The sequence below is a fragment of the Haliotis cracherodii genome, unplaced genomic scaffold (assembly GCF_022045235.1).
Source record: "Haliotis cracherodii isolate W230 unplaced genomic scaffold, xgHalCrac1.p SCAF_32, whole genome shotgun sequence".
In the NCBI taxonomy this organism is placed as follows: Eukaryota; Metazoa; Mollusca; class Gastropoda; order Lepetellida; family Haliotidae; genus Haliotis; species Haliotis cracherodii.
The window spans coordinates 413,619-423,458 of NW_027266289.1; the positions used below are offsets into that span (position 1 = coordinate 413,619).

At 39.3% G+C, this 9,840-nt stretch overlaps 1 pseudogene; it reads left to right on the top strand.

Annotated features, from left to right (window-relative positions):
* The first annotated feature begins 255 nt into the window (after positions 1-255).
* On the top strand, positions 256-9,587 carry LOC139477294 (uncharacterized; annotated as a pseudogene).
* The last annotated feature ends 253 nt before the right edge of the window (positions 9,588-9,840 follow it).

Genomic DNA, 9,840 nt, shown 5'->3' on the forward strand with positions numbered 1-9,840 from the left:
TTATCATCATATACTCAGCTATGAGATGTAGATGAACTGTATAAATGCGATTGAATTTCACTTGCATTGCCCCCTACTTCTTAATTTGCAGAAATCTAAACTAAAGGCACCAGGAAAAGGACTTCTCAAAATCTACCCAGTGATAGAAAATAACAACAGCAAACAAGGCAATCTTCTAAGTGCCTAGACAGACAAGTTATATAAAGTGAGGTGGAAATATTACATCACAGCAACAAGAAGACGACAGTATCAACTATGGAGGGTAAAGTATACACGGTACAGGAAATAATAGCTTACTTTGAAGGTAAAACTGATGAACGCTTTAATTGTGAAATTGAAGCTTTTGCTCGAGGAAATACAGAAAGCGCAAAGCGTTTTAGAAATTTGATGAAGGGATGGAGATCATCTCATCCTGACAGTTCTAGAACGGCTGTTGCTGAGACTGCCAGGGGTCATTCTAAAATGATGAAGGAAAGGTCCAACGCGGAACTCGTCTCAGAAGGTCATATTTCTTCTGCTAATGTCGAGGAAGCACAAATTAAAGGCGTCAGCGAGGGAGATTATACCGTGGAGGAAGAGGGCAATATTCAAAACCTGACCAGCGTGGTCAAAGATGGACAACTTAGCAACGACTCTTTGGGAGGTGATGTCGTCAATGTAGAGGACAACATGCAACACGTGACAAACGTTGTCAATGATGTGCACATCACAGGCGCCACAGGCGTGGATGAAGAGGGCAGCATGAATCAGGTGATGGGGACTTCATCCAATGAAGATGTTGATTCTTCTGATGTTGGAGTGGAGCACATTTCGGGCGTTACTGGGGGAGATGTTGACAACTCGACTGTAGTTGGCGTGGTAAAAGGCGGAATGCGCAAAAAACAGACCGTGATTGACAGCGACATCTGTATCACAGGTAACAGAGGCCAGCCGGATGGTGATGACAAAGATGCAGATGACAAACCGAAGGAAGTCACTGGAGTTGCAGGTGGTACTGTCAAGGACGCTACTGTTGTTGGGGAAGTACACGGAGGCATGGAAAATGAACAAACCATCGAAAATTCTAAAATCTACTCGGTGGAAACCTTCAGTTCCTCGACCTGAACATCAGACAGAGAGACGATTCTGGCGAACAGCAAGATGGCGCAGTGCAGATCATCAAAGACTGCATCATTGATCTCCGAAAACCAGATGACCAAACAGACAAAGCTGAGGGTAAATATATATATACATATTCATGTTTTAAGTGTCTATGTCCTGACACATATCAAGAAGAACATCAGCTCTTAGAGATGTGTCAACATAGCATAGGACAGTGCTGTGTCAGGTATGAGCGTTTGAATGAATAAGTGGGTACGTTAGGTTCAACGCCACTTTGAACCAGGACTCAAACCCACGATCATACGTTTCTGGCGTTCCTAAGGAGCGCAAGTCAGCACGTGTATGTCGCTAATACACGATAAATAAATGTTGTTGTAAATATATTACTTATTGTGTAAAGTTTGGAATGGGTTGGTAAAATCAAAACAAGAGGACCAGGCCAAAACGTTTACCTTCCGTTGATTTCCGAAACTGAACTGGAAATATAATAAGACAAGACAAAACACCTCATCTGTTTCAAATTTATATTTACTCATACACAATCAGAGTAACAACACACTATCCATAAGATTGTATGACAAGCAAGGTGACTTCGATTTTTCAATAACTAACTTTTTTCTTATATGTTTTTTTCATATTGTCACTTGACTTCCCTTTGCATGTGTTTATGATGTGTAACACCGATGTGGCAGGACACGCTCACCTTTTCGCGAACACCTGGAATCATCACTATTTTAAAGTGATTCAAAACACATGCATATTATTTAATAGGAATGATAAACTTTGACCATGGACAGTTTTGATGTTTGTACATGTAGGTATATGCTTTATAGAAATCGTACATGCTATTTATTGAATCCACAGAGGACAACTATGGTGATGCGGATTGTGACCAGGGCCAGGCCTCTGAGGAGCCAGGTAAAAATAGTAAACCTGATTAACAATGAATAATTCATACCAGCAATACATTAAACATAACCAGTACATAAAGGTGAAGCGAGATAAACACGGACGAAAGAAGGTCATACTTATTACTTTTAAAGAAGACTTCATATTACTTGCCTTCCACGTGTCCCTAACAGATCTCACCCACCATACTAAACATAATATTGACTCAGTTTGCGCTCGACTTATTGTGTGCTACTAATTTCAGATGAAGATACCGATCAACAAGCAATGCAGAAAGAGGTATTCAGAAATAGTTCTTGTTGATTGCTGGATTGAGAGGATTCCTGAAAACAATTTGCTGTACTTTCCTATCATGAGTGACAATTGAAATAGTGAGATGTAATTTTAGAACATTATGACTGAAAGTAAAAACAAAGTGGGATGTCATTAAACCACAATATGACTAACATAAAAACGTGAATTAATTCTCACTCTAAGGCAGGTCAGACATTGCCTACGGCAAGCTAAAGATGCTCCTACGTAAACGACCAAATGTGTAGTCATTTGTTTTATGGTTAGCATAATAACATACAGATACCAGGGTGTTCTTATTCATGAAGGCTTGATAAATATCTGATTAAAATATGTTAGAAAGGTTTACTAATGTCAGTAAATCTTGTTAAAACCATGTTGTCATGTATGCCTGAGGAGTACACAGTGAGAAGTGCACAGGGTGCAACACAATACACAACAACCGTTTTAGGACGTTTGGAGCACTAGATCAATACCTATTCATTTTTTAAAAACTTATATCTAAATTTAGAAAAACTGAAATCGTCCTTAATGACAACATCACATAGAGCCTGTAACTCATTATAAACATTACATGGCAGATACAGGAAGTGAAGGAGCAGTCTGAGAGGGAGGAGGAAACACGACAACTCATGCAGGAAAAACAGGCAGCCATGGAGGAACAAGAAACACGACGACTCATGCTGGAAAAACAGGCAGCCATGGAGGAACAAGAAGCACGACGACTGATGCTGGAAAAACAGGCAGCCATGGAGGAACAACTGCAAAGTAAGCAGACAATAGAGTAGAGAAGTTACTTCATAAATGCATTAAACTTTTGACATATTATAAATATATTCGAGTATTAGTATTGCCAAAATAATTACCAAGAACAAAGTAGATGTAGAACGTCAACGGCAGAGAATAAACAGATTTGATTATCCATTCGAAACAGGTTACATTTGGCTAAAAAGGTAAAATGACACGCTCACTAATTTATACAGTAGCATATATACTGAACAACAAAATTTCGTGTGACATTGAATAAGATTTAATGCAAAGTTATTTTTTTTACCAAATCTGAAACAATTTCGGTCTGCAACAGATAAAAGACTCATGTAAGTATTCAAATGGTTCAATTTGCCATACTGACTCCAGAAAATGCGTGATTTCATAAATAAAAATGACCATGCCAAAATGTCAACTTACAAATCAATAGCGTGTGTGTCCACCTCTGGTTGCGATGCAAGCAACACATCTTCGTCTCATGGAATAGACAGGCGTCGCACAAGGTCCTGTGGGATATCTGTCCATATCTGCTGGAGCACGTTTCGAAGTTCCTGGAGCGTCTGTGGAACACGTGGATGACGCCGAAGGCGCCGATCCATCTCATCCCACATGTGCTCGATTGGTGAGAGATCAGGGGAGCGAGTCGACCAGGGGATGACATTCACGTTGTTTTGTTGAATCCTGAACAAGTCGAGCAATTGTCGAGGCCGGGCGTTGTCGTGTTGAAAGGTAATGCCTTGGCCATGACGACGCAAAAACGGTAGAACAACAGGGACGATGATCTCGTCGCGGTAGCGCTGTCCATAGAGATTTTCGTCTACCACTATCAAACGGGTCGTCTGTCTTGCTGTAATCCCACCCCATACCATAACGCTGCCACCCCCGCACCCATCCATGACACAATGATTGAAAGACGTTCACCTCGACGTCGGTACACTCGAATCCGCCCATCGCTGTGGCTGAGGTGAAAACGAGACTCGTCTGTGAATAGAACTTGTACCACTGCATGCCCGTCCAGCGTAGACGCTGTCTGCACCACTGTAGACGTGCTTGACGGTGGTTTCCTGTCAAAATGGGACGTCTGGCGGGTCTTCTGGCGACAATCCCTGCACATTTGAGGCGACGACGTACGGTTTGTGAAGATATTCGTCGAAAGCCAGGGATGTTTCTTGCAGTCACTGTTGCTGGCTGGAATCGATTTCGTAGGTGTGTTGTTCGAATCCAGTTGTCTTGTCGATTATTGGTTACGGGTGGTCTGTTACTCCGAGTATGGTGTCTGACTGCATTCCTCTGTTGCCAATGTTGCCATAAACACCAAATGGTGTTTTTGTGGGCGTTTAATTGTCTTACAACATCACGTTGACTCCATCCTGCTTCAAGCATACCAATGGCTCGCAGACGCTCATTTTCGGACAGGCGTGGCATTTCGTAATGTTGAATAATTGCGTAATTTTGTTGTTTTTCTGAGTGGTTGTTGTCAGCACGATGCTAAACAATGCATAGGGAATCCCGTTAACGCACACGTTATAATACCCATTCTTAGGTAGTGAAATGCATGGGACTTGCATAAAAGTCAACTTTTTCATGGAATGCATGCTTTTCTGTAGCAGTTGCGTTTTTGTGACTTGATTCCATACATGTACTACCATATTGAAACCAAACTTTACTTGTTTGAAAAATACACTAAAATGTTTGTGTCACAGAAACTTTTGTTGTTGAGTACAGTATTCCCTGCATCTTTGAGTCGACATTTTCACTGTTTTAGCCTTTTGTACACGACACGAAGTCCTACACTTTTACATTAAAAGTTCAGTTTTCAACTTTGCATGTAAACAACTAAACACATCCTGCCAGCCGGTTCAGGTTTATTTGAAACCTGAATTCCATTATCATTTAGGATATATGTTGAGGTATTAGACACGTCCTGTCGTCCTACTACGAATGCCACCGGAAGCATGCAATACATTCTTATTTCAAATTTTAAGTTCAATATATACTTATTTTCCACGTCAAAAACAGTTTATACTTATTTCCTAAGTAAAATACAATACAGACATATTTTCTATGATATATACAGTATGTATTTATATCCCAGGTTAAATACATTTTGTACTTATATACCATGTTAAATACAATATATATTTGTTTCCGATGTTTAATACAATATATACTTATATCCGATGTTCAATACAATATCTACTTATATCCCATGTTAAATACAATATATATTTGTTTCCCATGTTAAATACAATATATATTTGTTTCCCATGTTAAATACAATATATATTTGTTTCCCATGTTAAATACAATATCTACTTATATCCCATGTTAAATACAATATCTACTTATATCCCATGTTAAATACAATATCTACTTATATCCAATGTTAAATACAATTTCTACTTATATTCCATGTTAGATACAATATCTACTTATATCCCATGTTAAATACAATATATATTTGTTTCCCATGTTAAATACAATATCTACTTATATCCCATGTTAAATACAATATACACTTATATCCCATGTTAAATACAATATCTACTTATATCCCATGTTAAATACAATATATATTTGTTTCCCATGTTAAATACAATATCTACTTATATCCCATTTTAAATACAAGATATATTTGTTTCCTATGTTCAATACAATATCTACCTAATTCCAATGTTTATCAAATCATAAGTTGAATTACTATTTTCAGATGAGCAGCGAGAACGGAGATGGATGCAGAGTGAAGCAAGTAGTATAGGGACATTTATTTGGAATCACTTATTGTTTACATTGTGGTGAACATTTCATCAGAAATAGTAAACTCCATTCAGCCGTGAATGATTCTGACAGTTTCTATATTATATTTTAGATGCGTTTAAGGCAAGGTCATAGTCAACCAATTTCTGTATAACAAGGTGGTATTACCATATGTGAATAGTTTTTGTAGCCATATCATTTGTTCAGTTATTTGCTTTGTCTAATAGCTAGGTGTCTACCTGGAACCTTTTCCAACACTCTAATATACTTTGAATAATGATCTTGTTCCAGAATATAGTCCTGGCATTATTATACAATTTGAGACTTTCTCATTCTTGTTAAATAAAAGTGATAAAACCCTTTCATAACAATAACACATTTCTAAAAAAAAAAAAAATCAAAGAATAATTACCAAATTGTGGTAAAACAAACGTTTAGGTTTACTTTCGGAAAAGGCAATACAATGGGTCAACCAAATGGCAGCAGCAGTGAGTAGCAGGCCCTTCATTACATGCAGCTGCCATCACGACCAGCATATTTCACTGTCAAAAAGGGCTGTCTTCATTCTTGAGTCCGGGAAAGTGATGGAAACTGGCAGGATTTCTTTGTCATAGTCGGCACTGGGCAGGTAGTTAAAACGCAAGTCATGTTGCAAACGGTCGCTCTTATATTGGTGGGGCGGTTGGGTAGCCTAGTGGTTAAAGCGTTCGCTCGTCACGCCGAAGACCCGGGTTCGATTCCCGACATGAGTACAATGAGACATTTCTCGTGTCTCACGACGTGATATTGCTGGAATATTGCTAAAAGCGGCGCATACTCACTCACTCACTCACTCTTATATTGGTACAGCCAGCCTTCTAGAAACTGTTCCATCCCAAAGTTCCTCGGACGATCAAGCCTGCCATGTCTGTTGACTCTGAAACCCACTGAACTTTTTAACAGTGCTTCAATCATTGACTAACACTACAACAACAATCATATTATGAATTCATAATTTCATCTCCTGTTTTTTGCTCCTATATTTAGAATATTTGTGCTTATGATTCTACTAATGGACAAACCAATATATGGCTTGAATCATTATGATTGTGCGGTAACATCAATTTATATATTTTGAAGTTATTTTTGAAAATATGCAAGGGCGTTTATTGATGAAGTTACAGGTTTGAAATACGGTGCTGAGGTATAGTGACGTAAGAATGATACATGTTGTTCATACACTTTCAGATGCAGAGAATAAGCTATGAACAACAACGAAATGGTAAGCATGGTGGACAATTGAGAAATATATAACAAAATACATGTTTACATTATAACCACACCATCCATTAAGTCGACCAGCATGGGCCGCCGGGGAACTATTCGATAACGGAATACCCACGTGGCCGCCACAAAAGAATCCCCACATGGCAGCCATAACGGAATCTCCACGTGGCAGCCACAAAGGAATCCCCACATGGCAGCCACAACGGAATCCCCACGTGGCCGCCACAAAGGAATCCCCACATGGCAGCCACAACGGAATCCCCACGAGGCCGCCACAAAGGAATCCCCACATGGCAGCCACAACGGAATCCCCACATGGCAGCCACAATGGAATCTCCACGTGGCCGCCACAAAGGAATCCCCACATGGCAGCCACAAAGGAATCCCCACGTGGTCGCCACAACGGAATCCCCACATGGCAGCCACAACGGAATCCCCACGTGGCCGCCACAAAGGAATCCCCACGTGGCCGCCACAACGGAATCCCCACGTGGCAGTTGATTTCAAAAGGACAAATGCTAATTCCTGATTCTTGTTTGTTACATGTTTATGTACCATCCAACATGGGTATGAACTTCCTTTTGCCTTGCAATTTAGAAGGTTTTAGGGATGCGGATGATGCTTTAGACATCGACATGAAAACATACCACGTGTTTCATTGACTGTTCACCTTGCTGAAGAGAATATCATTTCTGTGAAATATTAACAAGCTACATAGATATAACAAGCACTACACATGGCATGCTTTATCTGCTCAACGTTTTACATGTACCATCCACACAATTCCAATATACACCACGATGTGTTTGATTCAAAGGCCTCAGATCCTTCCATAACTGTGTATAACACCAAACACGCTGGAACACGTACATACATACACCCCTTAAACAATCAATACAATATGGAGAGTAGCACATACTATAATTCCTATATTCATTTTAAAGCTGCATACAGAGGATACCCACCTCCAGTAGCCAGATACCCACCTCCAGTAGCCACTCCTCCAATGCCTGCTGGTGGAGTAGTTATGGCTACTGCTACACCGACTGCGTACGGTACCGTACCGATAACCTATCTCCCCCCAGTTGTCGGGTATCCACCTCCAGGTGTCTTCAATCCTCCCATGGCTGTTGGTGGATTGGTTGTAGCTCCAGCTAGACCTAACTCAGGCCGACCAAAAGGGACTGGTGAGCATTAAATGAATACATAGCGAGTACGTGTTTTCAGGATATGATTGCTAAACTACACTAAGAACACTATTTGATTAAATTCGAGAAAATCATGTCCACATTCATAAGACAATCTCTGCTAAAAGTATATTTGATTTGTTCCATTTCGACCATATCATAAGCAAGTGTTTATGACTCGCTATCAAATAATAAATGGAGATATGAATAGCATGTACGGTTTCCATTATGTGTGGATCTACAGGAATACACAACAAAACTAGTTCATGATCAAAAGCAGAGTCCAGTGAAAGATTCCGATTAAATAATAAAAAAGTGTTTATGAACGACAATACAATAATGATGATACCATGTGTTTGCGAAATCATGAGCGTATCCTGCCACAACGGTGGCACCCATCACATACAAGGAAATAAATTGTCCACCTAAAACAAACAGGGCAACATGTGGTACACGTCCAAGAGGGACTTTCATCAGACATCATTTTTGTCACTGATGCGTCAAATTTGGAAATGTCCTCTTCACCACTCTGTCTCTCATTACACTTTTTGAAAATTTTACTGATGCCTTGAATGATGTAACATTGATCAAACAACTTTTGAACAAGAGTCGAATAACGCTTTTTGAAACCTCCGTTGAAAGAACAAGCTCGATTGTACCTAAAAGCTGAAGACACCCAAGCTAAAACTGTTGATCGACAGAAAATGAAAGTAAACTATTGGAAAGTTGAAGCCATTCCTCCATCCTATTTTGTGGAGATGTTTTTGTTTTATGTAGGGTGACCACATTGAGTGGCAAATGTCCCACGGACAAAGGAATGAAGTTTTCCATTATGTTTGTTGTGTGGGATAGTGAGTGGTGTACAAAGATAGAAAATCGAATGTTTCGACAGAATAAAACTTGGTTCTTTTGTGAGATTGCAAAAAATCAAACAAATCGTTTACGTTTTGAGAGAATTATCATGGTATTAATTTCACTTGTCTCAAATACGTTATGTGGCTATAAAGAAGATGTTTAATGGTTACTGCATGCTTGTGCGTGCCAGTCATTTCCATAACGTATATTATCTTCTCTTTTTTCACATGTGTTCCAAATTACACACTACCTACACTGTGACTTAGACAGCTTTATCCGTATAGAGGGGCCGAGTTGCCAGGTTGAAGTTGAGTGTCTGCACACCATGCTTTTGCTTGAATATTTCACTGTCTTGACTATATTTTGCAATATATCTGCACCTCGTTTTTTTCTTTAAGGTCTTCTAAAGAACATAAAGCACTTCATCAAGGGAGGAAAACAATAGCATAGGATAGGATGTGACCACGGATTCCATGATGAGGCACACACATTATTCCAACTGAGTAGGCATTTCCTGTAGGTCGGAATTATAACGTGTAACAGTTGTTCCGATGTTCAATCAGAAAACATGTTTGGAATATTTTGAGAAAATTAAATAGTTTTGATAAGAGTTAGGTTTTAACAGAAATGCAATTGTACAAATGTAACAAACAATTTAAGGTCATTGGTAAATTGATTCATTAACATGGCAAAGTTTGAAATGTAG